The sequence below is a fragment of the Penaeus monodon genome, chromosome 25, assembly GCF_015228065.2.
Source record: "Penaeus monodon isolate SGIC_2016 chromosome 25, NSTDA_Pmon_1, whole genome shotgun sequence".
NCBI classification, from domain to species: Eukaryota; Metazoa; Arthropoda; class Malacostraca; order Decapoda; family Penaeidae; genus Penaeus; species Penaeus monodon.
The window spans coordinates 39876797-39883458 of record NC_051410.1 but is presented as its reverse complement, the minus strand read 5'-3'; the positions used below and the strand labels follow the sequence as shown (position 1 = coordinate 39883458).

At 34.5% G+C, this 6662-nt stretch overlaps 1 pseudogene; it reads left to right on the top strand.

The window, feature by feature from the left end:
- The first annotated feature begins 360 nt into the window (after nucleotides 1–360).
- On the top strand, nucleotides 361–6568 carry LOC119589404 (annotated as a pseudogene).
- Nucleotides 6569–6662: the final 94 nt, after the last annotated feature.

Genomic DNA, 6662 nt, shown 5'->3' with positions numbered 1-6662 from the left:
GGATCTTCATGTAATGGAATAGTAAATATGTAGAGTTGAATGACAAATTAATTTATTTCTTTGTTTCAACTTCTTTTGAGATTATTTATATGTATATATATATTTTTTTTTTCTGTAAAACTGCAGAATAATACTGAAGCTGCCTGTTTAGACAAGATTATCATGCTGTGTATATTATCATAGGTATTTTTTAATTTCTTCTATGTATTGGACTAACATAGAGGAAGTAATACCAACTATCATTCATAGCTTTACTGACTGAGGCAATTGACAACCACTTCAAGAACCATCGAGGAAAGGCCTTTGGTCAACGTATTTGGCAGCTCTGAACCCTGATTTCTTACTTCTGATTGTCCATAAATGTCTCCTCTATCTCCAAATCAGGTATGGAATAAAGTGTCTTGTTACTGTTAAAATCTGTGTAAAATTCTCCTGTAGCACATGCCATATCACTTTTTTTGTGGTTCCATTAATTAAAGCGAATGTTTGTTCTTAAGGAGAGATTCAGAAATTTAAATCTTTTATCATTGTTCAATTATATTTTGAAAATTTTATGAAATCATATACTTTATGTTTTAATCCATTAGCCAAGTGATACTGCAACAAAAACTGAGGTGCCTCCTGTTGTTAAACGAGCATTACTTGTGCTGGATGCCATTAACCCGTGCTTGTCCTGCCCTCCTTACTGCTCTTGTACTCTCTGCTCGAACAAATTTTTGTTCCCTGGTGATGTGAAAGGAGCATCAAAAATACTCCAGCATGTATTAGATGAAATTGGTAAGGAAAAGTTAGATTCATATCATCTTGAAATCAGAATATTTTAGTGTTTAAAAAACAAAATCAGATGTATCGCAGTATGTCTAAATATCACTTATTTTGACAGACTCAACAAGTTCAGATGCCACTTCCCTGATGGCCCAGATTCAGCTCCACCAAGGAAACTTCAAGCAAGCTCAGCGAGCCTGGAAGTGGACTCTCATAAACTTTGAGGTATTTTTTTTCTTCCCCACTGAAGTCATAAAAAAAAAAGCCCAACATTTTTAATAGCTAGTACCATTTTAAAACCAAAAACCCCTTAAGCCAGAGTGTATTGTTAAGAGTTTTGTATCTGACAGCCACTGACTTTGGAGTCTGATAGACATAAGTTTATGATGATTCATTCTCTTAGATTGCATTTTCTTTGCATAAATGGGTGAGAAAAGGCCAACATACCACCTAGTTCGAGCAGGGTTATGAAAAAACAGGGGCGTATCAAGAAGCCATCAATACCCGAAATCCTGTTTGAATCTTGCTAATACCAGACCCACAAGTAAGTTTTTCCCCAAATCACTTATGTGGTTATGGTGCATTATACACATGATTTTTAGTACATTAGATAAAAGGGGTGACTTAAACTGGGATTTGCTTATATAATTATAATTGGTGAGTATTTTTTTGCACAGATTAGAGGTTCCACACTTAGCTAGTAGTAAATTCCAATGTGACCCCTGATTTTAGAGCAGCTTTATAGATATATTTCATCCTTCTAAAATTTCATTCATAATTGAATTACAAGTCCCTTCAGTCCTGTGATATAGCCATTCCTTTTAAGCAAGCATGCACATGATTTATTAAAGTATGATTCAAAATCTCTTCCAGCAACTAAGGGAAGCCGCAATAAAGCTGAGTTTACTTTGCCTGACAGAGCATCAGTATTTTTAGAATTGTGTGATGCTTACCGACCAATAACCAACCAAACGAGGGCAGCTAGTATTATGACACAGGCAATGACGGAGTTTCAGGTTAGTTTGTAGAAACTGTAATTCTTTTTATATTTTTTAGATCTAAGATAAGAAGGTTTAAAGTTTTCTTTATATATGACCTAATTTTACTTTTATATTACATTTCTAAGAATAAATAAATCTCCTATCTTTATGATGGGTGACATAATAATAGTTGTAATTAGCTAGCATGATGTAGAAGTTTAAAAATGATTCTTATTTGTGTTTAGAAAAGCTAATTACCCCACCTTAATAAATTAGAACAAAATTTATCTAGATAGTTTTAAAAGTAAACTAAAGGTATTTTTCTTAAAAGGGCACTGGTGAAGAAATCAGGCTAAACATCGCCAGCGCAGACTTAGCCTTAATGCGTGGTGATGTTGAACATGCTCTTGCCATGCTGCGATCTATTGGACCTGTCAGCAGTACTACCTGGAAGCAAGAGACAAAATGGCAAATATTTATCTTAATCATCTCAAAGACAAGCGAATGTTTGCTACTTGTTATAGGTACAGTATTTACCAAATTCTAGAACTTGAGGTGCAGGGACTGTACAAAAGTTACTTTTTTTTATGTTTGTGTATGTGAGTTTTCTCACAGTTGTTTGTAAAAAGGTCTGAATGCACTTAAAAATTTAATTTAGTTCTTGACAGGTTGATCTCATAAAGTAGAATTCATACAGTATTTTTAATATAGGGAATTTCAACATAAATTTCTGTCCTGTATCCTATCAAAAAATTACATTATGTTCTAATTCACCATTACTTTAAAATAGGAAATTATTTACTATAAGGGAAAGATAAACATAAATTAATATTCATACAGATAAATAGATAGCATTATTCTTTTTTAACAGAGAAGTAGTTGAGAAGAATCCAACACCCAGAGCTACTTAATGTTAGGTGATGCCTACATGTCCATTCAAGAACCGACCGTGCCATTGAGGTAAAATGTATGATTGCAAAATTTTGTTATGATACTCTGTTATTACTGTGAAGTTTCAAAATTATATAATTTTATTTGCTGATTCTTCTGTGCAGACAAGCTCATTAAGCTTATATTTGCTATGTCTTTGTGGTTAGGTTTACGAACAGGCTCAGAAACGCAACCCAAGAGATTCGGTGTTTGGCATGTCGCATGGGTATGGCACTCGTGAAGACACATCAGTATGGAAAAAACTATCAATTATTACAAGGAAGCAATAAAAAGTGGAAGCAGTAACCAGTTGCGGTAAGATTTTGTGTTGGGGAATTGATCAAATTAAGGTATATAGAAGTGTATATATTTTTTTTAAACTATTATGTTTTTAATTTATTTCCATTAAATTGTGCTGCATGCAGTGTCTTCTTAAATTTTTAGTATGAGATTTACTGACCATATCACTGATTTTTCAAAGCTTATTAGAACATGGGCATCACGCTTTTGCAGTTTTTTTTTAGTACATTAATTGAGACTAGATAGCACAAATAGAGATAGGCTTATAAAAGATGTCACAAAGGCAGTAGTAAGGGCTCATAAAGACTACAAGTCCATGTTCCCTCTTTCAAATAGATATGATATGGCTGAGCTGCAAATGAGGCTGAAACAGTATGATAAATCAGAGAAGACCATTAGCCAGGCACTGGAAGTGGAGGCCATTAATCATTCCAACCTGAATTCTATGCTTACTCAAGCAAAACTGCTCAACCCCCTTGCAAAGGTAAACCTGTGGACCAGTTGTAAGTAGTCTAGGAATATTGAAATGAAAAACCTTTCCCAGAACAGCAATCAATATTCTTTTAATATCACATTAGATTTTTCCCAAAAGAATGATTATGCAGATGTTTGAACTCAGAGTATTTTTCCACATGGTTAGGGCAGGGTTCTGGTTACACACAGACCCCCATTAATTTGCAGTTTCGTCTTGTTATTTTTTTGCTATTTGTCCTTGTAATTTTTTTATTTTTCTGGCATGTGGGTGTTTTGGGTGACTTTACTTAATGTTTTGAATTTCAGGTTCATGAAAGGGCAGGGAATTTTGACAAGCTCTGGCAACTCTTAGTAAGGCCAAGGATGTGCAAGTAAAAAATACTCAAGAGAGCACAGGTAGAGTTGCCAGACTCAGTAGCTGAGCAGAAGCAGTTAGCTGGCAGGTGTGTTTACCAAGTAGCTGATGCTTGAGTTGTAATATTTTGAGCCCTGTGAGAGCATATAGACTAATCTTTATTTATTATACCTGTAATTGATTTTTTTGTATTTTACTCACAGCTTTTCAGTCTTCATTTTGGGGTTTATGCTAGTTTAAATGATTTTTAACATTAGAAATTACCTTGTTTTTTCAGTATGTGTAGCAAGATGGCTGAGCATGCTGCAAACCAGCGTGAGTTTGATCAAGCTATTAGGTTATACAAGGAGGCTCTTCAGTATGATCCAGAACATGCTCCCACAAATTCTGGCCTTAGCAAAGCTTTACATGCAGGTAAGCACAGTAATTTTTTCACCAAACAATAGTGAAAAGTGTATGTATTAAATGCTGTGAAAGTTACAAAGGATAAAAGAAAAAATATCAGTATATGCTATCAAGTTTCAAGTATTCATGAGTCTATCATTTGCATCAAGTAGAACTGTTCACCTGTTGGGAAAATATGAAATGGTTAGAATAAGAGAAACTTCAACGAAATATGTTTTCCTCACAGATTAATGACTTGGATCAGTGTCAGTACACATGCATGACACTACTGAGAAGTGACAAAGAAAATGACAGTGCCACAGTCATGATGGCCGACTTGTCATCCCGACAAAATGAGTATGATACAGCTATGTTCCACTTCCAGCAGTTACTTGGTAGGTAGTTCATGTTCGCTCAGTACATCACTGGAAATGGACGGTTTCTTAGCTTTCTTTTTGTTTGCAAAAATAGTCTTCCTCTGCCCCTGCCTCTGCAGTAACAAATGGCAAATAAGGTAACTGTGTTGACTATTTCTTATGGTTTTGTCTGTATAAATTCTACCACATTTACTTTTTTTTGTATTATGATATACAATGAAACAAAAAACTTGGATCAAACTGATTTAAATGTTTGCAACATTTTTAAAGAGAATACTTTACATGGATTAAAGCTTTTTCTTGAAGTATTCCAATTTTATTCTCAGATGTAAGATTTTTAGAATGTATGCAGGTGTGCTTATTATTAATTGATATGTAGAGACAATGTTTATTTCATTGTGATTTTATACAGTATTCTACTATTTTAGGGAAACTCTCATTATTTATATTGTACTTATCATACCAGACAGGGTTTCCGCATACTTCCCAGCATTAGCTCGTCTTGTAGAGGTTATGCGACGAACTGGAACCTTAGATGAGACAACTCCATATCTTGATCGGGTCTGAGCAAGCTACCCTCAAGCCATACTGGACTCAGGTTTCACTTCTGAAAAGGCTTATATGAATGGTATTATTCTAAATGTGCTGAAAACTGATCCAGTTTATAGTTCCAGTTCAAGCTTTTCATCAAAAACTGATTCTGAAATATGAGACCAATGTAGCATTCTGTAATCCATAGAAATTGGAGATATTGGCAATATATATAAATTTCAGAAATTTACTGACAGCTTTTTCCCAAAATATACTTTTTTTCAAAACAAGAAAACTTTTCCACAGGTATGTAGGAAATCCAAATGCTGCGCTGAAGTACTTCATAAAGCACGGAAGGATCAAGAAGGGGGTCAGAGGAGCAATTTATAACATGATTGAAATTTGCCTGAATCCTGATAACCGACCCCATTGGAGGAGAGACTTTTGAAAGTGTGGACAGTGAAGTCAACCAGTCTGGGGCGAGAGACACTTTGGACATGGCAATTAGGAACAGCAGATAAGCTCCTGAAGGTAATTTTTTGGGGGTGATGATTGATATTTTTATTTAAGGCATTATTTTTTAAATATCTTCAGAGGATAATTATCTTCCTTTCACAGATGTTTTTATGTTCAGGAACTGAGTCCTAAACCTGGTGATCAGCAAGTTTCTCATCAGATTCTAAGTAATTTCCTCTTGTTGGCAACAAAACAGAAGGCTAGCTGACGAGCACTACAAGATTTTATGAACATTGCCAGCCAAGAAAGTTATAAGAATCATGTTGGGGCCATTCTTGGCATGGCTACAGCAACAGATATTAAACAGGTTAGATCAAATCAGCAGTGAAATTAGCCACTATTACACTGAATTTATATTACTGCAGACAGTTCTAGTGGTTGTGCTAATTGTATTAAGTGAGGCATTTTCATTTTTAAGTTTGGCCTATATAGAGAAAAATTTACATACCTCTTTTATATTTTTATCAATGAGTTTGTTTTCAGACTCCACGGGCTCGAAATCAGCTGAAACGAGTAGCTAAATCAATTTGGAATTTTGAGGATGCAGAATATCTGGAAAAGATGTTGGCTACTCTTGGCAGACATATATGTGCAGACTGGAAAATATGACATGGCTACGGGACCTTCTTAAGGTTTGATATGCATATAGATTTTGCAAAACAGAAATGGTTTCCAATGTAATTTCTGTTTATATATTTCTCATTGCTTATCTACTTAGGAATAAGTACAAAATACATTATTCTGTATATTCATATATGAACAGTCAGGGTCTTGATTTTATACAATAAATCCCGGGGAAAAACTCTCAGGAAAGTTATATTTCTTACCTTAAATTTTCCCTTTAGCGTGTCTTAAAACACAACCGATCTTGCATGAAAGCTTATGAATATATGGGTTTCATCATGGAGAAGGAACAAAGTTAGGGGATGCTGCATACATTATGAACAAGCTTGGAATTCAGTGGAAAAACAAAACCAATGATAGGTATGAAATTTTACTAAAACTTATAATAGTTTGTAACTTCCTTGGTATTAATAAAGACCAGTCTTG